This window comes from Anas platyrhynchos, chromosome 8 (genome assembly GCF_047663525.1).
Source record: "Anas platyrhynchos isolate ZD024472 breed Pekin duck chromosome 8, IASCAAS_PekinDuck_T2T, whole genome shotgun sequence".
NCBI lineage: Eukaryota > Metazoa > Chordata > Aves > Anseriformes > Anatidae > Anas > Anas platyrhynchos.
The window spans coordinates 23,988,993-24,004,118 of NC_092594.1; the positions used below are offsets into that span (position 1 = coordinate 23,988,993).

At 40.9% G+C, this 15,126-nt stretch overlaps 1 protein-coding gene across 1 annotated transcript in view; it reads right to left on the reverse strand.

Moving 5' to 3' along the window:
* Positions 1 to 2,946: 2,946 nt before the first annotated feature.
* Positions 2,947 to 15,126, reverse strand: part of HS2ST1 (heparan sulfate 2-O-sulfotransferase 1) — a 174,083-nt gene continuing 161,903 nt past the window's right edge. The window contains exons 16-19 of the transcript XR_011811172.1: positions 12,275 to 12,409; positions 3,939 to 4,097; positions 3,670 to 3,839; positions 2,947 to 3,282 (exon numbers count right to left, since the gene is read on the reverse strand). The gene's annotated coding sequence lies outside the window, so the exon portion shown is untranslated. The remainder of the gene's footprint in view (positions 3,283 to 3,669; positions 3,840 to 3,938; positions 4,098 to 12,274; positions 12,410 to 15,126) is intronic.

Below are 15,126 nucleotides of genomic sequence, written 5' to 3' on the forward strand. Positions count from 1 at the left end.
GCACCGGCCTCCCGCCGCCCCCTCTGCCCCGCTGGGGTCCCGGTGGCGGGGAGCAGGCCGCCGCCGGGCCCCGCCGCCCCGGGCCGGGGGCTCGCAGCCGTCCCCCCGCGGCCACCAGCTCGGGAGCGAGCGGCGCGGCCCGGCCCGGCCCGGCCCGCTGCTGCCCGTGCCCCCCGGGGGCCCGGAAGGGGTCGCTCGGGCCGGGGCGGGCGGCCGGCAGGCAGCAGCACTGCGCGCCTGTGGTGGGCACGGCTGGGCTGCTGAGAGCGCCCCAGGACGAGCAGAAGAGCCCTTCAGTAGGGACGCTTGAAAGTGGAAAAATAACGCCTCTGAGGCCTAGGTGTAGTGTGCAAGACAGGCAATAACACACCTCCCTACAGCTAAAAACAGCCCTCAGAACGCTCCCAGTACCTTCACAGACACTGTAACTCACGGGTGTTGTCCTGGCGAACGGCTCTCCCCCAAGCACGGGTGCTGGCCTGGCTGTGGGACCAGGCTCTCATCTGGCGCTGCCTAACAAGTACACCCAAATGGGCTCCACGGTTCCAGCCAAAGGGGCAGACAAATCACCCATTTCCAGGATCTGTTAAACAAGATGCAAACTTCACAAGGCTAGTTTCTCGATTCTAGGTCACTGGCGTAAGCAGCAGCCACACCGTGAGGACAGTCAGGCTGCCTGGTCCGACACCGCCGCAACTGCAGCAGCAGGCAGGCAGCGGTGGCAGGTACACACAGGCCAAAATTGCTGCGTGCCACGGGAGAGGGCAGCCCTGCGTGCGGGTGGGTCGCTGCACACTGCGGGGACACTGCCACTGCTGATATCAAGTACGTACCCAGCGGCTGCAGTGTGACTGAGTGATGCGTTTGTGCGCTGCCACTGTCTCTTAGTCATCCAAGGCAACATAATATTTTGAACCTGTTCCTGTTCAAGTCTAGCGTAGAAGCAACATCCTGACACAGGTATATGAAACTTCAGCCGGGAGTATCTGCTTGCAAATGAAAGCGCTGGTGCTAAAAAGCAGACCGACTTCCCTCTGACAGGCCGACTGGTAAATCCAGTCTCGGCAATCACAGCCCAGGTGTACTTTAACCACATCGCCACCTGTGGGCCTTCTTCGTTTCTGCATCCCCGGCCGGAGCTGGACCAAGCAGAAGGGTGCCCAGGAACCAGCTAAAACTAAAGGGGGAAAAAAAAAAAAAAGTCTAGCTAGGAAAATGGACTTGGGAAGATAGGATATCTTAGATTTTTATGTATATAGAGAGAGAGCCAATAAAGTATTAAAATTTGAGTAGCATGAGAGGCACGATTCAGAAGTAGGGGAAAAGCTATCTGTCTATCAGCTGGAATATGTTCAAGATCAGTGCCTAAAGCAGACTGGGAGCTCAGGGAAAGCTTCCGGGGAGGAAGGGGGAGAGGACCAGTGTTGTGGTTAAAAGCAATGTGTTTTTTTATCATAGGTCTATGAAGTATATCATCTGGATGTAATCTCCATGTATACATTACATTTAAACATACTCAGCAGTTTTAGATTTGTTATTTAGGATCTGTTACAGTTTAAAATATATAAAGTAACAAGGCGTGCTACAGATAATCAACAGTCACTGACAGCCAAGAGCACGAGAACAGAGCAAATGCCAAGCTAAAATAAAATCTAAGTTGTCTAATTATCTGAGCCTGTAATGGCTGGAAGCTACCACATTCAGGCTCTGGAAGAACCATCAGGACCTCTCCTTACTGGGAAAGATATTCTCCCAAGAAACTCTGCCATAGGCAGTAAAATGTTTACTCGTCTTAGAACCGATAGTGATACGAAAAATGGGAATTACCTTCTCAAGGAGTAGAGTTTTAAATGGTTTAATGACGTTTTCCAAATGCCATTACAAGGCACATATCTTTTGCTGAAATCTAATCTTCACTAATTTTTGTGATTAATTTTAACAGAGGAAACCTTAACAGAGAGCATTTTGCAGAGCAATATTTTTCTAATTTTTCTTTTGTGCAGCATCTGCTGTTGCTGTGCTGTCATCTTCGTTATGTTTTTCATTGTCTATGTGCCATAATGTAATTAGTTAGTTCAACATCATCTGTGCTATTAGATGAGATGTTTCTATGGTAAGTTAACATAGTTCTGTGTAATTGGTAGATTTCAGCAGTAGGCATGAATGTATCCATCAACTTTAGGTCGATTTGAGTCCGCAAGATTTAAATTCACTTGGCATACATTATCCTCAAAGACTGTTAATTTTGGCTGAATGGATAAAAAACACAATGCAGAAGAAAATCTGGCTGCTTATATTGTGGTACTGTTGGAGTCAGGGAAAGGAAAGCATAAAATTGCTGGCATAGTAGTTGCAATCTGAATGTCTGGAAAATGTTACAGCCTGTGATCCAAATCATTCTTAAACCTAGACACGCCCGGGAGATAGCAGGTAGTCCAGAATTTACCAGGGTTATCTCTCCATTCATGAAAGGAGACTTGCTTCTCCCCCTAACTACGGCATTCCTATGGGACCTCAACTGTCTTTTCCTGTTCTCATTAGAGAGAAACATTGAGGCTGCTGCTTTGTCTTGAGATCTTCCACGTCGCACTTTGCTAGCCTTTGTGTCTCACAAGCTACACCTTTTGAACAAACAATTAGACTTAAAGCCTCTTACCCCAGCCTCTTTGGAAACAGTGAGGAAAAATCAACAGCCATTTTTTACTTGAAAATAATACATCCTTATATTAGCAGAAGATCTTCCATTTTAGGGTCTTAAACATTTAAAAATGTGACTGGATTAAGTCAGATACCCAACGATGTGGGAGAGTATGCACCCTAGCAGAAGCTGGAAGGAGTCCTGGACGGCTTTACTCTCAGCATTCTCTTCCAAACAGTAGACTGGACTGTTTGCACCAAAGAGAAAGATAACTCACTCTTAGAAATATATTATCATTTTTGACTTGCTTATAAATACTTTATTTAGTAAAGTGAGTAACTTTATTTACAGGAACCCAGTACCATGGAAGATAATTAGTAAGCATGATTCACTTAGGTAAGGGCTTGCAAGACCCTTTTATCATCGCTGTATCCGTAACTTAGGACAGGAGCCAAATAATATAAATGTCAGTAACTATAGATATATATTTATATTAACAATGAAGTCCACTTTAGGAAGAGCTAAGGCTATATTTGTAATGACCTCATACAGCAAAAATTACGTTCACTAATCTGTCCTGTGTACATCCCCATTGGACGAATTGATATATTGCCATGAGCCATCAGTAGCAGGAAGGCCTGAAACTGAGTTTAAGTCAGAGACATCAGTGTTTGAACTTACATGTACTTTATGTTTTAAGTTAGAAGTCTTCAGATGCCACTAGACCATGCATTTAATAAGTTCACCATATAAAACAATCTTACAGTTGGAAATGCTGTGTGAATTTTGAAAGAGGGCTTTAAACTCCACAGTCTAATAAAACAAGGCACTCTTTAAGCAAACCAGTTACATTATTCTGATATTCTTAAGGGTATACTGGCAATTGAATTTTGTGATTGCATATCTGTAAAGTATTATTTTGTCACCAATATAAACATGAATATTTTTAGGTTCAGATACTGCCATCTTTAACAAGAAAAAATTTCTTAATTTTGCAAATACTTAAAAATATAAAATCATATGGAACTTACCCTCCAGAGTAAAAGAATATTTTCTTCACAGATGCTTTTACAGAGCTTGTATTAACGTGTTGCCACTATTCGCTAGTCACCATAATAAATGTTCAGATTAGAGGATGGGACAGCACAGTTTGGTGCTGTTTGAAAACAGCAGATAGAAGTAGCAACTGAACTGCTTTAAACTTAGGGAACAAAAAAGAAGAATTGGATAGGAATTAAAAAACAAAACAAAACAACCAAACAAAAACCCCACCTAACTCAATTGACCAAAATGCTCTTACCTAATGCAGAGGTACACTTTTATAATGCCATCATTTATGCTTCTGAACATACGTCATGTCTTATAATAATATGTTTTTGTTAAATCACCACCACATCTTTTCAATCAGAATTCACTTCAAAAAATTCTGCAGAGAAAGTCAGCTTGTCTTCTTTCCTGTCTGAGATAAGAAATCATCAAAACATATTAAATGTTTTCTACTCATAGCTGACTATTTATTTTCTTGTAACCATTTTTAAAATTTCATTTGTCAAAGGAACATTTTTTTTAACAATGTCGCTGTGCTTGGGTATGGTTTCTGAAAGCAGTCCTATGCAGAATTTAGTAAAAACAATGCTCTGGAATAATTCATTACAATGAAAAATGGAAACTTAATTCTAGCCTTTATTAATTATTTAATTAAAGTAAGTTTAAATTTGCAGAAGAAAGTAGTTTTATGCCCAAGTGAATAAACAGCATGTTTAATGTTTTTGATGGTGTTATCCGCACATAATACCTTAATAATTGCATTGAAATACTTTTTAAAGACGTGTCCAGTAGCAAATCCTATGTCATTAGAGTATCTGCCACCAGGAAATGAGTTACTTACTATGAGAGGAGTATGTCTGATATCCTTGCGAAGTTCCCATAACCTCTGAATGAGGCTGTAATTTAGAGAAGGGATCCACGACTGATTTATTTTCCATGTATTTTGCACCTACCCACAGAGCAGATGCTTGGGCTTCACTGAAATAATGGAGGAGCATTTACTTGAACCATTTTCTCTGTATGTCTTCAGGGGAAGTCTACAACCTAGAGTTTCAAAGGATTTTGGTGAATGATGTATGATCGATGGGAAGGAGTAATTTCAGCTAATATGTCTGGATGTTTGTGATGATTGTTTCTGATAGAAATTTTGACATTAGCCATTGTTTCAAAGAGCTGAGAGAAAGTAAGATATGGAGTGAGAACTGAAAGGCACACATTAAAGGGATCTCCTCTTGAAGTTGTCTTTTTAATTTAAGGGCTAGCAGCACAGTATGAGAAAATGGAGGGTTACAAAAATAAAGAGGAAGAGCAGCCTGGTGACTTGTGTCTGGCAGAAATGCCTCTATCACATTTGATTTGAAATTTACATAGATGCCAGTAGTTATGACACAACTGTCACTCTAAGTTCACTTAACTGGACATGAAACAATAATGACAAACAATCAGAATGACAGTTCTTCTATTCTGCAGTTAGGTTCTTCATATCTCAATTTTGCAACATTCCTTCTGTTCGCTCCGCCAGACAAACGCGCTTCTGTTATTATGATTTCTCTGTTTGACTCAGTGCAGCCTTGCTTTCAGGAAGAGTTGTACAAGTTTCTAAGCTTTCTATTCAGCTTTTTTTGTCATACCATTTATCAAAGCAAGGGTTTCTCAGTAACAATTTTTAACTCTTTAATAGTTCTTTTGCTGATGTAATCCATTATTTAAAAACATTTTCTTGCATAAGACTGTTACATTATTTTTCATACAAAAATATAGCCCTCTACTTTTCTTAAGTTGTTTTTCAGAACTGGAGTGACTACTGAACTCCATGACCATAACTCTTTTTATCATTCTACTATAATTCAGTAGCTTTTGCTGTCTTATAAACAATCTTACAATTAAGAGCTAATGTTAATGGAATAGATTGTTGTCATAGGATAATGGTTTCCTGCTGCTAGATAAATGCTGTGACAATGCTAGGACATTTATTGAAAGTAATAGTGAAGACAAAGCTAAGAGATTTATTTTTAAAGCAGGTGTCAGAGATCCAGTGACACCATTCTGTAACAATTGTTTTATTTCTATTTTACTAAAAGACTGATGAAGACGGAAGCGTTTTGCCTGATGTATGCAAGTGCAGCAAAGTGACAGTGGCTCATTTCACTGTTACTGAATAAGCTGCGTTGCACTTGGCTCAGGAAGAGATTTATTGTGCGACTCACCCAATCAGAAAGCAGCTTATCCATTAACTACAGCTTTAAAATATGTTGTATTTCTATGAACAAGATGGGTTTTGATGCTTTCTTTTGCAGAAGCAGTTAGGCATATCTCAGAGGAGGAGGGAAAATACCCTGCAGTGCCTGTTGCCCTGGTCCACCCTGAAGCTCCTCTGTCCTCCACGCCACAGGCTGAGGAGGTCAAACCTGTCCATAGCATGTTCCCCTTCTTCACAAACCAATGGTTCCTTGTCTCCCTTCTGCAGTACAGGGTGTTGCCTCAGCATCAGCAGAGCAGAAATGGCAGCATTGTTCTCACCAGCATTGCTGAGCAGGGCATGGAGAGGGGAGTTCTTGACTAGTTTATTGTTTCCTCTGTCTTTGAGTTCACAGGATCTCAAGTTAAGAAAAATAAGCCCTCTTCCTTTTCCATGACTCTTAAAACTTCTCACCCCTGCACACTCCAACAGAGAACTGTGAAAAGCAAAGCTTGTAAAGTGTCCTAGGCTCTCTATCTGCTCTTGTGGAATTGCAATAAAACACGTTGATTACCCCAAATATCTAGTTCCTACAGAAAGGGAGCAGACTGCCAGAGGTGCATAAAGTCCATTCAATTTGACAAGCTTTCTCCAGACAGGTACGCCCCAATTGCCTGGCTCAGGCCTCAACATATTTTTTGCCTGTTCTTTTGATCTGTACAGCACCTATTCCAAGTGGCAGTATTGTAGCTGTGATAGTTTAAAGATATCCCAAAAATAATAAAAAAACGATTCCTTCCCACAAGCTCTGATCATTCCAAAACATCTTTAAAGTTCTGCTGTAAAAAAGCATAATGACTTTATATGACCATAATGTCCCTGCTAGGATTTCCTTAAGAAACAAACTAATTTTATTAGTAAGACCCAAAGACCTTGATATCAAACCAGCAATTCATGGTTCCAGGGACTTACTCTGTAGCTGCTCACAGCAGAGCTCTGCATTAACTTCTAAGGCCAGAGCTTGAAAGCAGTAAACAACTTTAACCTTCACTTGACCCCAGACATCTAACAAATAGGAGTTCAGTAAATGCATGAATTTCACTTTAACCCATGTGCAGGCACTCTAAGAACTTATTCACTCTTCATCTTCTGAGTTTTAAGAAAATTTTTCTTCCAATAAATGGGCATGTGTTACAGTACCAGAGCCAAAGAACCACCAGATGATGATGGTCCTCTGCTGAGCCCAGCTCTTCATGAAATGCAAGCATTGAAGGCATCATAGAGAAAAGCAGAAATGGGAGAGAGAGACCTGTAAACCAGACAGGATGAATCCTGGCAACTCTTGAGGTCCATGAGATCATCTGAAGAGCACATGGGCTGCAGAGCTCCAGCAAATACATACTCTTCCAACTAGATCCCTGTGGCTGCAGTGCATTAGACTTGGTCTTCTACCTTCCAGTATCAGCCTCCTATCTGAAGTCTAGGATTCACAGGGAAGTTATAGGGGATGGAGAATTTCCACATCTTTAAAACACTGGAGTTACTTAAGTGCCTCCAAGGATGTGAATGAAAGTACTGTAAAGTCCTATTATTTTATCCAAATATTTGGTATATCTATTTAAAGTCACAACTCTGGAATCACGCTCTTTATACAAGTCTGCTTTCAATTTTTTTTAGTGGGAATTTTTAGTTTTCCTGGTTAGGTAAAAACATTAACTCTTACAGATCAACCAGAAACAAATAAAAATATTTTCTTCCCATTTGCTATTTTATTTAAAAGTTCACTCTTCAATTGACATAATAAATGGCGAGGAGTTGTGATTTCTGCATTTTTTGGGATTGCAGCAGAGTAAGCAGATGTCTTCTTACCACATATAGAATGTGCTCAAAGAATCCTCCTCGATTCAAGGAATTACTACACCAATAGGGTACACCAAGCTGATAGGCTTCTCCATATCTCCATATCATACAGGACTGCACACAATCAATCACTATTTAACTTCCATACCACATATTGCCCCCACAGAGGGACAGAATTCCCCATGTCAGGTATCCTATTTTAAACCAAATCCCCAGCCTCTTGCAGCTCTTTTGACTAAGGCTATGCATATCCTGGCTGGATCTGGCCCAGATGCTTTATTTCTACTGCATGAGATGATTAATTATGTGGTTTCTTTCTGTTTGTCTGATAGACGCTGAGGTAAGAGAGTGATGGTTGCTTAGAGCACTATTATTAAAAAGCTGCTTTTGATAGCCCTGAACAGGCTCGAGTTGTGTGCTACAACTAATCATAAAGCTGCTTACTTGGAAATGTAATGCTTGTTAATACTATACTGTACTTTTATAAGTAAACTCATTTTTGATTGGCTAGCATTTAAGTATAATCAGTAATTAAGGGTCAGCCATCCAGTAAACTCATTAGTTTACACCAATTACATTTGGTATAGTAACTAATGATTCCAAGGATCAAGCCATTTATTTCTAAGCTTTCAAAGTATAATTATTGTGTAAATCAGATAGAGTGTAAATCTTTTCCATACGTTTTGGTTGGTAATTGAGAAATAAAATGGTTTCCAAATGTATTCTCTGTCCAGTTTTTGTTCTGCAGTAGATCTCTCGGGGGACTCTTTAAAGTATATGGAAAAGGTGATGTCAACAGAAGTGTACGCTGGGCAAACTGAGACAGGATTAATTAATAGAGATGAAAGAGAAAAGCCAGCCCCTTGCAAATCATGGTCCAGGCCTCAACTTGGACATCACACCTTAAATGACAGTTTACAATCCTGAGCGTGAGTCACACGGATTGACAAGTATTCAAAACAGAAGAGAATTAAAAATCCTTTATGTTTAATGTATAAAGGCTTTTCCAATATGCAGTCTTTAAGATGGTGTAATCTCTGGAGCATTTTGCTTTGAAGTTTAATATGTAGTTCCTCACATCCACATAACATTTTCAACACGTTAAACAAATTAGTCTCTGGTTACAGAAGTTTTTAGACGTTTACAAGTTGCCATTTAACTAAATTTAATATGTGCCAGCGAAGTTGCTCATGCACTTGTTCATTTAGAAAAATGCACTTTTGGAATGATTAATAAATAAACCAGCCTTTCCTATCCCTTCAACTTTGGTGTTTATTTGAAAGCAATCTACTTTAAAAAGACATTAATATCCCTAGAATTATTATTAGAATAATTGCTTTTACTCTTCTTGGAACACACATTTTTTCTCATTTCCCTTCAGCAAAGACAGCTTTCGACTCAGATATAAACTTCCTATTATTATTCTCCACTCCCCACCCCAAAAATGAAGAATAGGAATTATATACTTTTCACTAAGGAATAATTAATTTGTCTCGAGTATTAGAACAGAGAATTGTAGAATGACTTTGAATGGTAGTCTCTAAGGAGTAGCATTGTTTGTTCTCTTCGGTCTTTAATGAGCTTTAGTAAATGGCCAGGAAAAATTACCTTCTTTCTGTAATATGAGAGAAGCGAAGAATGAAGGAAGCTATAGAATCGCTAGGAGAAAAGGCAGCAGCCAAACACACACACACAGCCCCAGTACCACATCACTTCCAATGGCTAGTGTTTTCCTTTGGAATTGAGCACTAGCGATCCAGTTTTTCCATTACAGTTAAAACATATAACATCCCTAATATTTTTGTAGGAGAGAAAATTCCTGGATGTCTCCCACACACTGACAGTGCCTGGCTTGTGTTGGGGGACAACTGCCTATAGCTGAACTCTGGAAATCATTCTGGCTTCCTCTGCTTTGGCATTGATTTTGTCTTTTAATACTCTTTAGTCTATTTTTGCTGTATTTCCACCTTTAAGAGCAATTTCCCTTATAGTGCCCCGGTCTGCTGCCCTGTCTTTTAGCAGACTTCTTTTCCTTCCACCTCATTTTCATTGTCACTCCTGTCCAGAACGGCAACTGAGGCAGCAGCAGCAGGTGCTTGTGTCAGCTAAGGATACAGACCTGTCACCATGGATAACGGGGGATGTCCAGAACCAACTTTTTCTTCCCTCCCTTCCAGCCTCCACATATTTCCTCACAACACATTCCCACAATTGGACCTACAGAAGCCAAGTGAAACCAGCGCAAGCTAAAAAGACCTGCTGGAAGTGGGGCTCTCTCCAATCCATCTCCTCGGAGCTGTTCCAGTTTGTATGGAATAATTAAATATTAACTGGATTGCCATGTGTGCTTGCTCTCAAAGCATTACTGAGGGCAAGAAACCTGGGTCCTGTTCCCCCCTTCCAGTGAACATTTCCATGTTTTGTATGAAGTGTTTCTTGGGGCAGGGCCTGACACTCCCACTATGTGGCTGACAAGTCCAGCACAAGCTTCCCACTGAAGGAAGGAGTCAGGACACAGTCCTTGCAGAACAGCTGATAATCCCTTGGGTAGAGTGCTAAATCAGGGGGTCAAGAGATTGAAGCCCAAATCGCCCTGGGCAGAGCTGAATACAAGCTTCCTGGATCTCAGATAATCGTGCCAGCCAGTAGGCTGGACCACAAAAGCATGTTAGAGGAAGAAGGGCACAGGAGCACAGACGTGAGACGTGCAGAAGGCAGCAGCACTATCTGTCATTGTTCTGTGGGAAAGACCTGGCATGGGTGTCCCGTTCCTAGAAAGAGGCAGAGCAAGTGTGGTAAGCAGGTAAAGTAATGCACAGCATTGCAACACCTTCGTCTGATCATGGCTGCAGATCATGGGAGGTGTTCTCATGGCAGACATCAGATTGCTGGCTGGGGCTCAGGGTCATGAGCTACATGAAGAGAGATGACGAGCCTGGGGAGAGCTGCCTGGACCCATCCCAGACAGTTAGGGAAAAGATAAAAGTAAAAAGCTGCTGCCAAAGTAAAAAATCATTTCCCTCTATCATGGGCCCTCTTCAGTGCAATTGTTAGAGAAGAATAAATGGAGAAAGATGTTTGAAAGAGAGATAGGAGACAGAGAGGACAGGACTAGTAAGTGAGGCAGAAACACTGGAAAGAAGACAAAGAGGAAGAAACATAAGAAAGCAACAGGAGGATTGGATGAACAAAAGGGAAAAGGGAAAAAGCCATGGCAGACCAAATCACTTCTCCTCACATTGCCTCAATCTTCTGGCAATAAAATGATAACAGTAGGACAATCACGGAGCATTTCAGTGACTTTGAAGTCCCTAAATATTTAGGAGGCATTTAAGTGTCCCGTTGATCAGGACTGTGTTAGAAAGAAAACAATAGAACTTCAGAGACTGTTCTGACAAATCTGAAGCACTGCTGTCAGGAGGTAACAAAGGAACAGGACTTAGGTGTTTAATTTCTTGTGTCTAACCAAGTATTAAAATCCACACCCAAACTACTTACGCTTTTTAATAGTAGAAAAGATTGTGCCTATTTCAGACCAGCAAGAGCACATAGTTTAAAGCATGCAGCCGCTCTTTCTTCAGAAACAACCTACTGTGACTCCTATAATTTATTCCTCCCAAGATTCATTTGAACATCTGCAGTATCATTATTTGAGTTTGTTATACTATTAGCTTTAAAATTTTATAAGCCGTACAGTAGGATAGGAGACAAGTTGAAAAGTTAAGGAGGGTTAATTTAGAAGTTTTAAAGCAAAGCTATTTTTGAGTTATACAAGTGCAAAAAAGCATCTGAATCCAAACCTCCATGGTTACATTTAAATAACTCAGAAACTGCTGAAAGGATTTTCTTCAAACTTCACTCAAGACAAATCCCTCTGGGCTAAGACCAAGCATGAGAATTTAACTCAAAAGGTGATTGTTGTCTGAAGGGTTTTCTTTTTCTTTTTTTTTTCCCCTCCTTCTGCTTATTTTGTTTTCAGTGTTCTAAAAAAATAATAGCACTGAAAAATAAGGGCCTGGAGTGTAACTGTTTCATATCCATTTTATCATTAAAATAAGAAAAATGCTGTTCGTAAACTACCTTTTTATTAAAACCAGACCCCCTGCTCTGCCTCTAGCCATTACCAGCAGCCTTAGTACCCACCTCTAGCAGGCATTTGCTGTAACTGGGTGGCTCAACAGAGAAGCACGGAGCTGTACTCCCAGCTCCATCTGCAGCTTCTTTGCATGCCTCAGCAGTTCGGCGCAGCTCTAATACTACCCTAAATGGACAACTGAGGATTCCCCTTAGCAGGAAGTCTTTGGAGAGCTGAGAACCAGCAGCTCTGCAGCACTCCTTCCTTTACTTCCCATCCTCAGTTCAAGGGAGGTGAAGCACACTCTATACCTGCAGGCTGACCTAAACTAGGTTTTAATTTCTCACCAGTACACGATTTGGAAAGCAGAAAGGTAGCTTGAAGTCATGCTTTTCTCAGCTCACTGACTGCGGACTCCATGCATCTGGCAATCTCATTCATTTTTCCTCCTTACAGTCGAGACCAGGAGACTTACCTCCTAGTCCTGTAGCTGCAGGAACTCCTCTAAAGGAAGAATCTGAACCATGAAGATGGAAACTTCTGTTTTACTTCTCAAAGTCTTTGAGGTCCTCTTTAAAAGCAACATCATGGGTCCTGGTAGCATGGTTGTCTCGATTAAAAAATAAATAAATACATAAATAAAAGCAGCAGCAGAAGAAGAGCAAGAACAAGACCAAGAGAGTTTTTTTTGTTTGTTTGTTTGTTTGTTTTCTGTTCAACTCTCTCCCACATTTTGTTTTGTTTTCTACAGATTGTCCCAGGGCAAACAAGAGCCTTTCCCACCCCTTTCCTTTCCTCCTATCCAGCCTTGTTTCTGATTCTGGCATCACCTCCCACAGTTACTCACTCATTTGTTTGTTTGTTTTTCCATTTGCAACTTTTGCCCCCTCCAAAGAGCTGGCTTGCCAGCGAAATTACAGTAACTTATTTCATTTCAAATGCATTCAGAAAGGCATTTGAATTGTTCCTTTTCATTTACAGCAACATCTAAATTTGGAACTTGTAAAAAACTGATGGGGAAGATTTGGAATATGTTTGCTAGAATAATTCATTACATTTAACCCAAGCAACTCAGATATATGTGGAAACAGCTTCCCTTGTCTATCCTTCACATCCATGACCTGGACTAAAAGCTACTTTGGGCAATGTCCAACTCATTGTTTGTGGCCCTAACACAATGCGGCTTGCAAGCTGCAGCAGTATTGTAATACCTAGGGATTTGTTTCAGGAGACCCTGATTTGGGAAACAAAAAACATGTTTCCTGATGACTGCTGACACTGAACGGTGGGAAGTATAGCTGAAATGGGCATAGAGAGGAGCATCAGGAAGCTGAAGTCTCGGGCTCAGTTCTTATTTGTTCTCATTTTGGGGAAGTCTACTCCAGCAAAACAGCCTTGAAGTTAATAACAAGACATGGCAGCTTACAGAGGGGTAAGCAGCTTCTGGAAGCTCCCTGCTGTACATACTACTGCAGCAGGCAAAGCCTGGCAAAACTTGAACAAACGGAGAAAGTTTTAAAAATAGAATCATAATATTTAAATAATCAAGAAGCTTTTCCATTCATAAATGTCCCATCTGCTCTCCACTACCAAACTTCTGGGGTATCATTTTTCAGTCAGCACATGGCACTCAGCACTTTAAGCTGTCTGCTACTATCTCATTCATACAGCTTTTTCATTGTGGGTCAATATTATCTGACTAGGTTCAGATTAAATCTTAATACACTGTTCACCTGGAAAACACCGACTCCAAGCATATTGAAAAGCTGCAAATATAAACAGTGCAGTTTCCATGGATGATGACATATTAAAATGTATCCCAGAAGCAAAACTAGCAGGAAAAAGAAGAATGTGAAGTTATGGTCACGAAAGAGAATGTCCTTCATTTTCAGTTGATTTTATGTTAGAGGACAAATGAATGTGACAAAGAGAGGAGACGTCTGTCTGTCCCCTTACTCCTGGATCTGTGTCAAAGAAGATTTTGCATCAGTTGTGATAAATTTAGGCAGAGACATAGCAGATCCAAATGTTGTACAGGAAGATGTGAAATGAGGAAGAGTTCAGTGCAGTTCAAGGATGGCAGGGTATAATGAAGGCAAATGGAAAGCAAGAGCTGAAACAGAAAGAGCTGAGCTGAAGGAACCTGATATGAAGACACTAGTTTAATTAATAAAGACAGGCAGGCCAAGCTGAACAGAGAAGACTCATTTAAGATGTCAAAATACATCTTTAGTTGTGGCCACTAAGGTAAAAATAAAGGCTATATATGTAGAAAAAACATGAAAGTTCAGGTGTACAAGACTGGGTTCAAGGATGGGAGTGGTGAGAAAATCTGAGGCCACAGAGAAGCTCTTTTGGGAAGTGACAGCTCTTTCTATAGTGTTTGTTGCTGCCTTCCAGGTACCCAACATACTGTTCCATTGGTGAGAGGGATCACAAAGTGCCTCCTAATCTCTTTCAAGCTAAGTCAGCCAGATTCGTTTCACCTGGTGATGAACATGGATATGAGCTAACCAGGCTGGCTTTACTTGTAGTGCATTAGGGAATGCTTGCTTGGCCTCCTCTGATGGCAGAGATATGGGGAGGGACCAGGCAAGCAGCAAAATGTACAATTTTCAGCTAGTAATTGGTGGCTAGGCACTGAGGCGGAAAGTTGTTTGGTCTAGGAGAACACATGAACATGTAAGACTGGAACTGATCCAGACACATGGAAGAATACAAATGTCAAAAAGTAAAAGTTATCAGCAACAGGGAGTTCAAGAAAAGTTGATCTTTCTGCATCTCATTGCTATGAGTAAGGAGAACTTTTAATATCTTTGGTACTGGTGCAAGGATAATTTCTGCAGAAGTACGGCTGTGTACTTGGAAGAAATAACAGTTACTGGTTAGTTAATAAGTAGCAGGAACCACAACAGAAGAGGCTCATGGTTTTACTGTCTCTGGTCCAGTAGAAAACTGTAATCTATGCTACTTAAGCTTCATATATCCAGCATTTGCAAATGCCAAGTAATCAAAAATTTTACCAACATAAAAATGAGTAAAGTTGAAGTGCAATTGCTCATAAGGGATCACTAGGACAATATACAGTGGCTTTCACTTCAAGGTAACAGCCTACTTCCCATGTTCCTTTAGGGACTTGCACTGAGTGAATTTGTACTGTTAGGAAGTGCGTCAAAAACTGAGCTTGCATACAGGTAATTTACATCTATGAGCCAGAGTGCTTCTGTTCTCCAGGGTAGGTACATCACAGGAAGGTTGCTCTGCTTCAACTATTGCTGTAACAACTGAAAGAGAGGGAACAAGAGTTTTGGCTCTAAAAGCGGATAC